This window comes from Pteropus medius, unplaced genomic scaffold, assembly GCF_902729225.1.
Source record: "Pteropus medius unplaced genomic scaffold, Ma_sr-lr_union100, whole genome shotgun sequence".
NCBI classification, from domain to species: Eukaryota; Metazoa; Chordata; class Mammalia; order Chiroptera; family Pteropodidae; genus Pteropus; species Pteropus medius.
The window spans coordinates 5,457,036-5,473,673 of NW_024345861.1; positions in this window are offsets into that span (position 1 = coordinate 5,457,036).

Genomic DNA, 16,638 nt, shown 5'->3' on the forward strand with positions numbered 1-16,638 from the left:
GATTATCATGCTAAGCAAAATAAGTCAGACTGAAAAAGTTGAGAACCATATGTTTTCACTCATATGTGGTATATAAAACTAAAAGTTAAAACAAATATGACAAACAGAGACTCATGGACATGGACAGTGAACTAGTGGTTACCAGAGAGAAGCAGGGAGCAGGGAGGTAGATAGGGGTAACAGAAGTCAAATATTTGGTGGTAGAAGGAAATTGAATTTTGGGTGGTGAACACACAATGTAATACACATATGCTGTATTATTAAATTGTACACTTAAACTCTATTTGATTTTATTAACCAATGTCATCACAATAATTTTAATAAATAAAAAAGTTAATTACTTGTTGCATTAATCTTTTATTATCATTACATAAAAAATGAATGGGTTAAGAAGTACAACTGGTAGCAAAAAATAGTCATGGGTGTAAAGTACATGATAAGGAATATAATTACTAAAATTGTTAATACCTATGTATGTATGGTGCCAGGTGAATACTAGACTTATCCAGAGGATCTTTTCATAAATTACATAAATATCTAACCACTATGCTGTATATCTGAAACTAATACAAAAAACATTGAATGCCAATTGTAATTAAAAACATTTTTAAAGATAAACTGTTAGAATCAAAAAATTAAAAACTAAGTCTATCTAAAAAACTAAATAAAGGAATTAATTAATTAATATTTCAAAATACCAACAATATTTCAATATTTCAAAATACCATTTTCTTTAATATTAAACAATCTGATACTAGCGAACCGAACACAGCAACATATTAAAAAGATTATACACCATGATCAAGTGGGCTTTATTCCAGGGCACAGGGATGGTTCAACATATGCAAATACATTAACGTGATATACCACATAAACAAATTAAGAAATAAGAATCATAAGATCAATCAATAGATGCAGAAAAGCCTTCAACAAGAAACAGCACCCATTTATGATCAAAACACTTCACAAAAATCTGTATGGAAGGAAAATACCTTAATGTAATAAAGGTAATCTATGACGAGCCCTCAGCCAACATTATACTTAATGGTGAAAACCTAAAAATCTTCCCTCTAAGATTAGGAACAAGGAAAGGCTGTCCGCTATCACCATTGTTATTCAATATATCATTGGAGATCCTAACGAGTGCAATCGGGCAAGAGAAAGACATAAAAGGCATCTAGATAGGAAATGAAGAAGTCAAACTGTCACTATTTGCAGATGACATGATTCTCTATATAGAAAACCCTAAAGACTCCACAAGAACACTACTAGAAACAAAACGCAAATACAGTAAATTTTCTGGATACAAAATCAACGTTCAAAAATCCATAGCATTCCATACTCTAATAATGAAGTATCAGAAACAAAAAAGTGGAAAAAATAATTCCTTTTGCAGTTGCAACAAAAAGAATAAAATACCTAGGAATAAATTTAACAAAGCATGTGAAGGACCTATATAATGAAAACTATAAGACCCTGTTAAAAGAAATCGAAGAAGATACAAAGAAACGAAAAAATATTCTGTGTTCTTGAATTGGAAGAATCAACATAGTTAAAATGACCATATTACCTAAAGCATTATACAGATTTAATGCAATCCCCATCAAAATTCCATTGACATTTTTTAAAGAAATACAACAAAAAATCATCAGATTTGTATGGAAGCACAAAAGACCCCAAATTGCCAAAGTCATCTTGAGAAAAAAGAAAGAGGCTGGAGGTATCACTCTGCTAGCCTTCAAATTATACTACAAAGCGACAGTAATCAAAACGGCACGGTATTATCAGAAAAACAGACACATGGACTAGTGGAACAGAATCAAGAGTCCAGAAGTAAACACATATTTACATAGGCAAATAATTTTCGACAAATAGCCAAAAACATACAGTGGAGAAAGGAATGCCTCTTCAATAAATTGTGCTGGGAAAACTGGAAAGCCACCTGCAAAAGAATGAAACTAGACTGCTATCTATCACCGCACACCCAAATTAACTCAAAATGGATTAAGGACCTGAATATAAGACCTGAAACAATAAAATGCATAGAAGAAAACATAGGAACGAAACTCAAGGACCTTGGACTTAAAGAGGATTTTATGAATTTGATCTCAAAGGCAAGGAAAGTAAAGCTAAAATAAATGAATTGGACTACATCAAGTTAAAAAGCTTCTGCTCATCATAAGAAACCATCAACAAGGTAAAGAGACAACCATCCAAATGGGAAAATATATTTGCAAGCAAAGACTTCAATAAGGGCTTAATATCCAAAATATACACAGAACTCATATGACTCTATAACAACAAAAACACAAACAATCCAACCAAAAAAAGGGCAGAGGACCTGAACACATACTTCTCTCAAGAAGACATACAAATGGCCGCCAAACATATGAAAAGATGCTCAACATCGCTAGCTTTTAGGGAAATGCAAATCAAAACCACAATGAGATATCATCTCACACCTGTTAGAATTGCTATAATCAACAGGACAAGTAATAACAAATGCTGGAGAGGATGCAGAAAAAAAGGGAACCCTCATACACTGCTGGTGGGACTGCAAATTCGTACAGCCACCATGGAAAACAGTATGGAGTTTCCTCAAAAAACTAAGAATTGATCTACCATATGATCCAGCAATCCCTCTACTGGGTATTTACTTCGAAGACTTGAAAACCCATATCCGAAAAGATATATGCACACCGATGTTCATAGCAGCATTATTCACAGTGGCCAGGACATGGAAGCAACCAAAGTGTCCTTCGATAGATGATTGGCTAAAGAAGCTGTAGTACATATATACAATGGAATATTACTCAGCCATAAGAAGAGATGAAATACTGCCATGTGCAACAACATGGATAGACCTCAAGATAATCATGCTAAACGAAAGAAGCCAGACAGAAAAAGTTGAAAACCACATGATATCACTTATATGTGGGATATAAACCTAAAAGCAACAAATGAACAGGACAAACAGAGACTCATGGACATAAACAATGGACTATTGGTTACCAGAAGGTAGGGGTAAGTGGGGAGGGAGAAGGTAGATGGGGGGAAAATTTTTAAATCATTTCTTCAATTAAAAAGATAAATAAATTATGTTTTCATGTCAATGAAAAAATATATATGATATCATGAAATTCTGAGGAAGAATAACAAGAACTAATTAATAAGTATTAAAATATATTATAAAATATACCATTTATTTACCACAGTAAATAAAATAATTTAATAATATACTCAGGAAAATGGATCACTAGAACAGTATAAATTATAGACACAGACTTGAAGATGTTTGGTAGTTTGGTACATTATAAGATGGCTCTTCTAATCAGAAGGAAAATTGTGTCATTGACCTTAAGGAAAAAATTTATAATAACTCCCTATCTCACACTGTACATAAAAATAAAATCCAGATGGATTACAAATTTAAATAAAAAAATTAAACTACAAATAATTTGAAGGAAATACAGGAATTCACATTTAATCTTTTTAAGCAAAACCAACACCTAAGAGCCTTAACTCTTAACTTTTCAGTGCAGTTTTAGGTTCACAGAAAAATTGAGCAGAAAATATTCTGGTGGTCTGTCTGAAACCATGACACAGTGAACCTTCCGGATGTTAACATCAATCCTCTGAAATTTTCCCAGAGTAAGTGAATTTCCTGCACTGGATGAGAATCTAAGTATATTGTTTTCATTTGAACTTATATTCTAATTTTTCAGAAACATCGAAAAATCTAATCACGTTCATTGAATGCTTATTATGTACAAAGCATGGCAATTCATATATGTATGTATAAAAACAAAACTCTCCTATAATTTTGGTACAAAATGTACCCCCATTTTATAGATATCAAAGAAGTTGAGAAATTTTCCATATGCTCCCTACCCACACACATGAATGGCCTCCTCCATTATCAATGTCTCTCACCAGAGCAGTACACTTGTTATAACTGATGAACTTCCGTTGACACACCATAACCACCCAAAGTCCACAGTTTACCTTATGGTTCACTCTTGGTGTTGTCCATTCCGTGAGTTTGGAGAAATATGTAATGACATGAACCAACATCACAGTATCATACAAGAATGTTTTCACTCCCCTAAAAATCTTGTGCTCCACCTGTTCACCTCTACCTTTTACCTCAGCCCCTGGCAACTACATTTTACTGTCTCCATAGTTTAGCCTTTTTTCGTAATGTCATATAGTACAGTCTTTTCAAATTGGTGTCTTTCACTTAGTAATATGCACTTAAGTTTTCTCCATGTCTTTTCCCAGCTGGATAGCTCATTCGTTTTTAAAGATGAATAATATTCCATTGTGTGGATTTACCAGTTTATTGATCCATTCACCTACTGAAGGATATCTCTGTTGATCTAAATTCTGGCAATTATGAATAAAACTGTGACCACTATAAACATCCATGTGCAGGTTTTTGTGTAGATATGACTTTAACTCCTTTGGGTAAATACCACAGAGTATGACTGCTGAATCATATGGGGAAAGTATATTTAGTTTTGTAAGAAACCACAAAACTATCTTCTGAAATGATTGTATCATTTTGCATTCCCCTAAGCAATAAATGAGAGTTCTTGCTGCATATTTTCACTAGTATTTGCTGTTGTTGGTGTTCCAGATTTTGGACATTTTAATGGGTGTTTAGTGGTATCTCATTTTGTTGTTTTCTTAATTTTCATTTCTCTGATGATACATGATGTGAAGCATATTTTCATGTGCTTATTTGCCATCTGCGTATCTTCTTTGGCAAGGTATATATTAAGGTCTTTGGCCCATTTTTTAATTGGATTATTTGTTTTTTTCATTGTCAAAGTTGGATATCAGTCCTTTATCAAAGACGTCATTTAAAAATATTTTCTCCCAGTCCATGCCTTAACTTCTCATTCTTTTGACATTGTCTTTCTCAGAGCAGAAGTTTTTCAATTAAATTCTGCCTTTTATGTTGTACCTAAAAAGTCATCGTTAGAGCCAAGGTCATCTAGATTTTCTCTTATGTTTTCTCTGGGCACTTTATAGTTTTGCACTTTACATTTTGATCCATTTTGAGTTAATTTTTGTGATGGGTATAAGGTTTATGTCTAGATTTATTTCTTTATGTTTTTTGTATGTGGATATTAGTTCTTTCCATACCGTTTGTTGAAAAGACTATCTTTGCATCATTACACTGCCCTTGTTCCTTTGTTAAAGATCTATTGACTATTTGGTTGTATTTCTGGGTCCTCTATTGTGTTCTATTGATATATTTGTCTGATCTTACAACAAAACTAAATTGTCTTGATTACTGTAGCTTTAAAGTATGTCTTGAAGTTGAGCAGTATCAGTCCTCCCACTTTGCTCTTCTTCTTCGATACTGTGTTGGCTGTTTGGGACCTTTTGCCTCTTTATATAAACATTAGAATATGATTGTCAATATCCACAATTTAACCTGCTATAATTTTATTATGATCTCTTTAAATCTATAGATCAGTTTAGGAAGAACAAATATCTTGACAGATAGAATCTTCTTATTCATGAAAATGAAATATCTATTTTTTTATTTTTAATTTTACTCATCAGAGATTTGTGGTTTTCCTCATATAGATCTTGTACATATTTTATTAGATTTATACCTATGTGGTTCATTTTAGGGTTCTTAATGTAAATTATATTGTGTTTTTAATTTCAAATTCCACTTGTCATTGCTGATATAAGGGAAAGAAATTGACTTTTGTATATTAACTTTATATCCTGAAACCTTGTTATAGTCACTGAGCACTTACAGAAGTTTTTCTTATCAATTTTTTTCAGATTTTCTACATAAATGATAATGTCATCTGTGAACAAAGACAGTTTTCTTTCTTCCTTCCCAATATATATAGCTTTTCTTTTCTTTTCTTGTCATAGTGAATGAGCTAGAACTTCCAGTACATGGTTGAAAAAGAGTAGTGAGAGAAGACGTCCTTTCCTGTACTTGATCTCAATGAAAAAGCTTCTGATTTCTCATCATCAAGTATGATGTTAGCTGCAGATATTCTTTATCAAGTTGAGGAAACTTCTCTCTATTCCTAGTTTATTGAGAGATTTTATCATGACTGGGTGTTAAATTTTGTCAAATGCTTTTTCTATATCCATTGATATAATCACTTGAATTTTTTTTTTTTAGGCTAATATAGTGGAGTACATTTATTTATTTATTTATTTATTTATTTATTTATTTGCATTTTTCGATTACAGTTGACATACACTATTATATTAAATTTGAGTGTACAACATAGTGATTAGACATTTATATAACTTACCAAATGATCACCCTAATAAATCTAGTACATACATTGTTATTACAATATTATTGACTACATTACTGAGGCTATACTTTACATCTCCATGACCATTTTGTAACTATCAAGTTGTACTTCTTAATCCCTTCCTTTTTTTCACCAACACCCAAGACCTCCCTCCCTCTGGCAACTCTCAAAACGTATCTATGAGTTTCTTTCTGTTTTGTTTGTTTATTATGTTCTTTAGATTTCTCACATAAATGAAATCTTATGGCATTTGTCTCTGCCTGACTTACTCCACTTGGCACAATACCCTCTAAGTCCATCCATGTTCTTGCAGATGGCAAGATTTTATTCCCCTTTTTTTTTGGCTAAGTAATATTCCATTGTATATATTTACCACCTCTTCTTTATTCATTTATCTACTAATGGACACCAAGGTTGCCTCTATATTTTGACTATTGCAAATAAAGCTGCAATGAACATATGGATGCACATGTCCCTCCTAAGCAGTGTTTGGGTTTCTTCGAATAAATAATCAAAGGGGAATTATTGAGTCTTTCTTTGTCTCTTGTTATAGTCTTTGTTTTAAAGTCTACTTTGTCTGGTATAAGTATTGCTAACCCAGATTTTTTTTCATTTCCATTTTCATGAAGTATCTTTTTTCATTTCTTTACTTTTAGTCTATGTGTCTCTTGTGATCTGAAGTGAGTCTCTTGTAGGCAGCATATGTAAGGGTCTTGTTTTCTTATCCATTCAGACATACTAGTCTTTTAATTTAAGTATTTAATCTATGTACATTTAAAGTAATTATTGATAGATATATAGTTAATGCCACTTTATTAATCATATTTTTAATCTTTTTTTCTTCTTAGAAAAGTCTCTTTAACATTTTTTGTAGTACTGGGTGGTGGTGATGAACTCCTTTAGCGTTTCTTGTGGAACTCTCCATCTGCCCTTCAATTTTAAATGTTAGCTTTGCTGGGTATAGTAATCTTGGTTGTAGTTTCTTACTTTTCATTGCTTTAAATATTTCATGCCAATCACTTCTGACCTGCAAAGTTTCTGCTGAAAAATCAGCTGACAGTCTTATGGGAGCTCCCTTGTATATACTAACTGCTTTTCTCTTGCTGCTTTTAAGATTCTCTCTTTGTCTTTAACCTTTGCCTGTTTAATAATGATATATCTTGGTATGAACCTCATTGAGACTCTCAGTGCTTCCTGGGCTTGTATGTCTATTTCCTTCACCAGGTTAGGAAAGTTTTTTTTTTTTTTTAAGTCATTGTTTCCTCAAATAAGTTATCAATTCCTTTCATCTCTTCTCCTTCTGGTACTCTTATGATGTGAATGTTGGTAAGTTTGATATTGTCCCAGAGGCCCTGTAAACTATCCCTTTGGATTATCACTGTACGTTGATGTTCTGATTGGATGCTTCCTGCTAACTTATCTTCCAAATAGTTGATTTGATCCTCTGCTTTATCTAATCGACTGTTGATTCCCTCTAATGTATTCTTTATATCAGTAATTGTATTCTTCACTTCTGACTGGTTCTTTTTTATGTTATCTATCGCCATTTTCATGTTTCCTATCTTTTTGTTGAAGTTCTCACTAAGATCACTGAGCATTTTTATAACCAGTGTTATGAACTCTGCATCTCATAGATTGCTTGTCTCTGTTTTGTTTAGCTCTTTTTCTGAAGTTTGTTCTGTTCTTTTATTTGAGATATGTTCTTTTATTTGAGACATGTCTCATTTTGGCTGCCCCCTTGTGTTTGTTTTTACATATTAGGTGGAGCTGTTATTTCTCCTGGTCTTAGTAAAGTGGCCTTATATAGTAGGTATCTCGTGAGGAACAGTGGTGCAGTATCCCTGATCACCCGAGCCAGGTGCTCCAGGTATGTCCCTTGTGTGGATTGTGTGTGCCCTCCTGTTTTAGTTGAGTATTGATTGCTGTTGGCATGTCAATAAAAGGAATTAACCCTCAGGCCCATTGATTGTGAGGACTGGCCATAGTGAAGGAGCTATTGTGCAGGGGCTGATCTTACAAAGCAGGATTTGCTTTAGCAGGGCTCTGGTGCCTACTCAGTATGTCCTTCGGGTTTGTCATTTGTGGAAGTGGTTGGGTGCTGCCCTAGTGTGATCTGAATCTGGCCACTGGGTTTGTTGGTTCTGGGGCCTCTTGGGAGGGGCTCCATTGCAGGCCAAGGTCAACCACTGCCTGTGCCCTGCCCAGGGACACATGGTATAAGCAACAAAGTGATCCGCAGATAGTTGCCCCTTGTGCTGGGCTTGGAGGTGCCTGGGAGAAGCTAAGCTCTGTATTGAGGCTGGTTGCCACTGGTGATGGATTTGGGGCTGCTTATCAAGAGGTACAGGGCACACCGAGTCCAGATATTGCTTGTTTGGGGTTTGTGAACCTTTGACAGATTTTAGGAAAGTCTTCAGCATGAGCGAAGACAGGCCATTTGTATGAAAAACCCACTGGAAGCAGCTTGGGTAGGCCCACAAGTTGGGTGGGGTAGAGTCTCAGAGAATCACCAGGGCAGGGTGAATGTTATTGGCCAGGCTGATGGAGACTCAGATATGGTACCTGTATCCATATGTAAGGTGAGAGCAGGGCTCAACAAAGGAACAATGACCTCTGCCAGCACTTCTGTCCAGGAGAAAGCTGTCCCTTCAGCCCTCACTCTGAAGCCAGATAATTCAGTTCCTCCCATATGTCCCTTGTGCCTTTTGAGCTGCCGACTCAGTGCTGGAGCTCTGAGTGAATGAGTCTGTCATTGAGTAAGTTCGGGCATAAGCCCTTAACGAGGAACTCCTGGGACTCCAGCTCCCACTCTATCAGCCACAACCTCCATTAGTTTTTATAGCCAAAAGTATGAGGACTTCTCTTCTTGACACTGGAAGCTTGGGATGGAGAACCTGATGTAGGGTTGGGGCCTATCACTCTTCAGGGATCATTTCTGCAGTGGAGATATTCCTCCTGATTTTCTACCCCATAGAGGGGTGTTGGACCATCTCGTTCTGAGTTTCACCTCTCTTACTAGTCTCAAGTTTGCTGCTTCTGTATATCCTTAGTTAGGACTTCTGTTCAGCTAGACTTCAGGCAATTTTCAATGATGATTATTCTTTAGTTGTAATTTTAATGTTTTCATGAGGAGGCAAGCACAGTATTTACCTACTTTGCCATCTTCTATTAATTTATTTGCAAATGTTGAGCCAGCCTTGCACAGCTGGAATAAACCCTATTTGGTCATGGTGTATAATTTTTATACATTTTTTATTATTATTGGGAATTTTTGCATCTATGTTCACAAGAAATATTGATTTTCTAGTTTTCTTTTCCTGTAATGTCTTTGTCTGTTTTTCATATCAGGGTAATGCTGGCCTCATAGAATGAGAAGTACTCCCTTCTATCCTCCAAAAGATATTGTAGAGAATTATCATAACTTTTTCCTTAACTATGTGGTAGAATTCATAAGGGATCCCCTCTGGACCTGGTGCTTACCATTTAGGGAGTTTATTAATTATTGATTCAATTTATTTAATAGATATATATTTAACAGATATAGGATTCAATTTATTTAATAGATATTGATATTTAGTTGGTCTATTTCTTCTTGTGTGAGTTTGGTAGCATGTGCCTTTCAAAGAATTGGTGCATTTAATCTCGGTTATCAATTTTGTGGGCATGAAGTTGTTTGTAGTATTCCTTTATTATTTTTTTAATGTCCATGGATTCTCTGTCATTTATGATATTAGTAATTTGTGTCTTCTCTTTTTCTTAGTCACCCTACAGGTGACTAAGGCTTATTGATTTTATTGATCTTTTCAAAGAAGTAGCTTTTGGTTTTATTATTTTCTTTATTGATTTCCTGTTTTTAATTTCATTGATTTTTGCTCTAATTATTTTGTTTATTCTGATACTTTGGGTTTAATTTACTGTTCTTTTTTTAGTTTTTCAAGGTTTAAGCTTGGATTATTGATTTTAGATCTTCTCTTCCAATATATATTCAGTGCTATAAATTTCCCTCTAAACACTGCTTTCACTGCATCCCACTAATTTTGATATGTTGTGTTTTCATTTTCACTGAGTTAAACATATTTTTAAGATTTGTTCTTTGACATATGTTTTATTTAGAAGTATGTTATTTAATATCCACATATTCTGAGATTTTCTAGTTATCTTTCTGGCATTGATTTCTAGTTTAATTTTATCATGGTCAGACCATTTTTCATAGAGGGGTGTTGAGGTCTCCAGCTATGATAGTGATTCATCTATTTCCTCTTATAGTTCTATCAGTTTTTGCCTCACATGGTTTAATGATTTTTAGGCACATACTTAACGGTTGCGATGTGTTTTTAGAGAACTGCCGCCTTTATCATTATGTAATCAATGTTTTCTTTATCCTTGATAACTCTCCTTGCTTTGAAGTCTACTATTATTTTGAAGTCTACCCTCTCTGGATTAACTATAGTTATTCCTGCATTCTTTTGGTTAGTATTAACATGATATATTTTTTCCATCCATTTACTTTTAATTCTATATGTGTCTTTATATTTAAAATGGGTTTCTTAAAAATGGGTCTTGTTTTTTGATCCACTCTAATATTCTGTCTTTTAATTAGTGTATTTAGATAATTGATGTTGAAAGTAATTATCGATACAGTTGAATTTACTATATTTCTTACTGTTTTTCTATTTGTTGCCCTTGTTCTATTTTAATCTTCTGTTTTTCTACCTTTGTGGTTTTAATTGAACATTTCATAACTCCACTTTCTCTCCTTTTTAGCGTATGTTATACTCTTCTTTAGTGGTTTTAGTGGTTGCCTAGAGTTCACAATCTATATTTACAACTAATTCAAGTTCACTTTCCTATAATACTATACCACTTCATCAGTACTGCAATTATAATAACAAAATTAACCTATTTCCTCTCTCCTACCTCTTGTAGCCTATATCATTGCTGTGATTTATAAGCATACATGGGAATACACACACACACACACACACACACACACGAGATGATAGATAAAAAGATATAGATAGATGGTAGATAGATGATAGATAGATAGACGATAGATGATAGACAGATATAGATATAATTGAATATATTGTTGCTGTTATTGTTTTGAACAAACCGTTATCTGTTAGAAAAATTAAAAATAAGAAAAATGTTTTTATTTTATTTTCTCATTCCTTCTTTAATGCTCTCCCTTTCTTTGTATAGGCCTAGGTTTCTGACCTATATTATTTTCCTTATCTCTAAATAACTTTTTAAATTTATTTTCAATTATAGTTGACATACAATGTTAGTTTCAGGTTTATTTACAGTGATTAGACATTGATATGCCTTACAAAGTGATCATCCCGATAAGTTTAGTACCCATCTGACACCATACCTAGTTGATACAATATTATTGACTCTATTCTCCATGATATACTTTACATCCCTGTGACTATCGTTGTAACTGATACTTTGTACTTCTTATTTCTTTCACTTTTTTCACCCCATAATCTGCCTCTCATCTGGAAAACATCAATTTGTTCTCTGTACCTATAAGTCAGTTTCTGTTTGGTTGTTGATTTATTTTGGTTCTTTTTAGATTCCACATATAAGTGAAATTATATGATATTTGTCATTCTCCATCTGACTTATTTCACTTAGCATAATACCCTCTACGTCCATCCATGTTGCTGCAAATGGTAAGATTTCATTCTTTTTTTTATAGCTGAATAATATTCCATCGTATATAGGTACCACATCTTCTTTATCCATTCATTTTTTAATGAGCATGTAGGCTGCGTTCATATCTTGGCTATTGTAAATAATGCTACAATGAACATAGGGGTGAATATATATTTTGTATTATTATTTTGGATTTTCTGGATAAGTATTCAGAAGTGGAATTGCTGTGTCATATGATGGTTCCATTTTTTATTTTTTTGAGGACACTCCATACTGTTTTCTACAGTGGCTTTACCAATTTGCAATCCCACCAACAGTGCATGAGGGTTCCTGTTTCTCCTTGCCAACGCTTGTTGTTTTTTGATTTATTGGTGATAGCCATTCTGACAGGTGCGAGGTGATATCGCGCTGTGGTTTTCATTTGCATTTCTCTGATGATTAGTGATGGTGAGCATCTTTTCATATGTCTATTGGCCATCTGTATGTCCTCTTTGGAGAAATATCTATTCAGGCCCTCTGCCCATCTTTTAACTGGATCTTTCGGGTTTGGGGCATTAAGTTGTATGAGTTCCTTGTATCTTTTAGACATTAAGTTTTTATCAGGTGTATCATTGGTGAATATCTTCTCCCATTCTGTAGGTTGCCTTTTCATTTCGTTGATGGTTTTCTTCACTGCACAAAACCTTTTTAGTTTGACGTAGTCCCATTTGTTTATTTTTCTCTTTTGTTTTCCTGACCAAGGAGACATGTTCAAAAATACATTGCTCAGAGTGATGTCAAAGAGTTTACTGCCTGTGTTTTCTTCTAGGAATTTTATGGTTTTAGGTCTTACACTTAAGTGTTTAATTCATTTGAGTCTATTTTTGTGTATGGTGTAAAAAGATGGTCTAGTTTCATTTTTTGCATGTATTTGTCCAGTTTTCCCAATACCATTTATTGAATAGACTGTCTTTACTCCATTGTATATTCTTCCTCTTGTATAATAGATTAATTGACTATATAGGCATGGGTTTATTTCTGAGCTCTCTATTCTTCTCCATTGCTCTATGGGTCTGTTTTTTATGCCAGTACTATGCTGTTTTGATTATTATAGCCTTGTAGTATAGTTTGATATCAGGTATCATGATACCTTCAACTCTGTTCTTCTTTCTCAAGATTGCTGTGGCTATTTGTGGTCGTTTGTTGTTCCATATCAATTTTAGAATTATTTGTTCTAGTTCTGTGAAAAATGTCATTGGTATCTTGATAGAGGTTGCATTAAATTTATAGATAGCATTGGGTACCATGGACAATTTATGATGTTAATTCTTTCTATCCATGAGCACAATATAGCCTTCCATGTATTTTTATCTTCTTTAATGTTTTTATCAATGTCTTATAGTATTCTGAGGACAGGTCTTTTAGTTAAATTTATTCCTAGATATTTTATTTTTTGATGTAATTGTAAATGAGATTATTTTTTTAAATTTTTCTTTCTGACAGTTTGTTATTGGTATATAAAATTCAATTTCTGAATATTAACTTTGTATCCTGCTACTTTACTGGGTTCATTTATTAGTTTTCATAGTTTTTTTGGTGAAATCTCTAAGATTTTCTATATGTAGTATATAGTATCATGTCATCTGCAAATAACAGTTTTACTTCTTTCTTTCCAATCTGAATGCTAGCTAGCTATTTATTTATTTATTTATTTATTTATTTATTTATTTATTTATTTTCTGATTGTTGTGGCTAGGATTTTCAATACTATGTTGAACAGAAATGGTGATAGTGGACATTCTCTTGTTTCTGATCTGAAATATTCAGCTCTTCATTGTTGCATATAACATTAGCTGTTGTTTTATCACATATGGCCTTTACTATGCTGAAAAATGTCTCCTCTATCCCCCACTTTGTTGAGTGTTTTTATCATAAACGGATGTTGGAATTTTGTCAAATGCTTTTTCTGTATTTATCGATATAATATAATTTTTATTTTTAATTTATTTATGTGGTGTGTCAAGTTAATCGATTTGTGGATATCAATCTAAACTTGTATCCCAGGAACAAACTCACCTCATATGGTGTATGCTCTTTATAATGTATTGCTGAATTCAGTTTGCTATTATTTTGTTGAGGATTCTTGCATCTATATTCATTGAGAATGTTGCCCTGTAATTTTCTTTTTTTTTGTATTCACTTTGTCATGGTTTTGGTATGAGGGTAATGCTGGCCTTGTATAATGAGTGTGGGAGTCTTCTCTTCTCTTGTATTTTTTGGCATAATTTAAGAATAGGCATTAATTCTTCTTTGTATGTTTGGTAAAATGCACCTGTGAAGCTGTTTTGTCCAGGGCTTTTGTTATCTGTGAGTATGTTTTTATTATTTGATTTTGTTAATAGTTATTGATCTGTTCAAATTTTTGTTTCTTCCTAATTAAGTCTTGGAAGATCGTATGTTTCCAGGAATATATCTCTTTCCCTTGGGTTGTCCAATTTGTTGGCATATAATTGTTTGTATTATTTTCTAATAACACTTTGTATTTCTGTGGTGTTGGTTGTCTCTTATGCGTTTTCATGTCTGGTTTAATTTAGTTGGGGCTTCTCTCTTTTTTTTCCTTGATTAGTCTGGCTAAAGGTTTGTCAATTTTTTCCCAAAGAACTAGCTCTTTGTTTTATTAAAATTTTCTATTGTTATTTATTACTCCATTGCATTTATTTCTATTCTGAACTTTAATAATTCCTTTCTTCTACTCACTTTGGGTTTTCTTTGTTCTCCTTTTTCTAGTGCCACTAAAGGCTAAGGTGTAAGGTTAGATTGTTTATTTGAGATTTTTCTTGTTTCTTGAGGTAAGCCTATATTGCTATAAATTTCCCTCTTAGAAACACTTTGGCTATGTCCCATGTATTTTGAGTCATTGTGCTTTTTTTCTATTTGTCTCAAGATATTTTCTGATTTCTTCCTTGATGTCCTTGTTAACCAATTAATTGTTTAGTAACATTTTAGTTAACCTCCATGTATTTTGTTTTCCAGTTTTCTTCTTGTATTTGATTGCTAGTTTTATACTATTGCGATCAGATAAGATGCTTGATATGCTTTAAATCTTCTTGAAGTTATTGAGATTTGTTTTGTAGACTAACATGTGGTCTAACCTGGAAAATGTTCATGTGCACTTGAAAAGAATGTATATTTTGAACCTTTGGGGTAAAATGTTCTAAAAATATCAATTAAGTCCATCTGGCCTGATATATCATTTAGGGCCACTGTTTCCTTATTGATTTTCTATCTGGATGATCTATCCTTTCATATCACCAGGGTGTTAAAGTCTTCTGCTATTACAGTATTACCATTGATCTCTCCTTTTATGTCCATCAGTATTTGCTTTATATATTTAGGTGCTGCTACATTGGTGTGTAGATGTTACAAAAGTTATATTCTCTTGTTGAATCGATCCCTTTATCATTATGAAACATCCTTTGTCTCTTGCTATAACCTTTGTTTCAAAGTCTATTTTGTCTAATATAAGAATTGCTACCCTGGCTTTTTTTTGTTGTTATTTTCATTTGCATGAATTTTTTTTCATCTGTTTTCAGTCTGCATGTGTCTTTCCATCTGAAGTGGGTCTCATGTAGGTAGCATATGTTAGGGTTTTTGTTGTTGTTGTTGTTGTTTTTATCCATTCAGCAATCCAATGTCTTTTGATCCAAGTATTTAGTACATTTACATTTAAAGTAATTATTGATAGATATGTAAGTATTTCTTCTTTATTAATTGTTTCTAAATGGTTTTATAGTTCTTTGTATAAAGGACTTCTTTGAACATTGCTTGCAAAGTAGGTCTACTGGCAATAAAGTTCCTCAATTTTAGTTTATCTAAGAAAATATCTCTATTTTGATGGCTAATTTTACAAGGTACAAAATTCTAGGTAGGTGTTTTGTCTCTTAAAACTTTAACTATTCCACTTCACTCTCTCCTTGCTTGCATGGTTTTTGAAAAGAAGTCAGGAATAATTTTTATCTTTGTTCCCCTGTAGGTAAGGTTTATTCCCTCTGTTTCCTTTCAGAATTTTCTTTTTCTCTTTGATTTTCTCTAGTGAAAATAGTATGCCTAGACTTTTGTTTGTCTGTTTGTTTGTTTGTTTGTTTGTTTTTGGCATTCATTCTGCTTGATATCCTCTAAACTTCATTGATTTGTGGAAGTTTACTAAATTAATTTGGGGAAATTCTCAGTCATTATTGTTTCAAATATTTCTTTTTTTTTTCTTTTTCTAGAATTCTCATTATGCATATGTTATACCTTTTGTTGTTGCCCCACAGATTTTAGATATTCTATTCTAGATTTTTATCAGTCTTTGTTCTCTTTGCTTTTCAGTTTTTGAAGTTTCTTTTGAGATTTCCATGTTCAGTCTACTAATAAGCTCTTCAAAGACATTCTTTGTTTTTATTTTAGTGTTTTTTTTTAAATCTCTAGTAATTTCCTTTTGATTCTTTCTTAGGATTTTCATCTCTCTACTTACCTTGCCCTTTTATTCTTGTATGTTTTCTAACTATTAGAGCCCTTCGCATATGAATCATAGTTGTTTTAAATTCTCGCTTGGTAATTTTAACATCCTTGTCATATCTGGTTTTGATACTTACTCTGTCTGTTAAAATTGTGAGCTTTACCTTTGATTTGTCTTGTCTTTTTTTTTTTT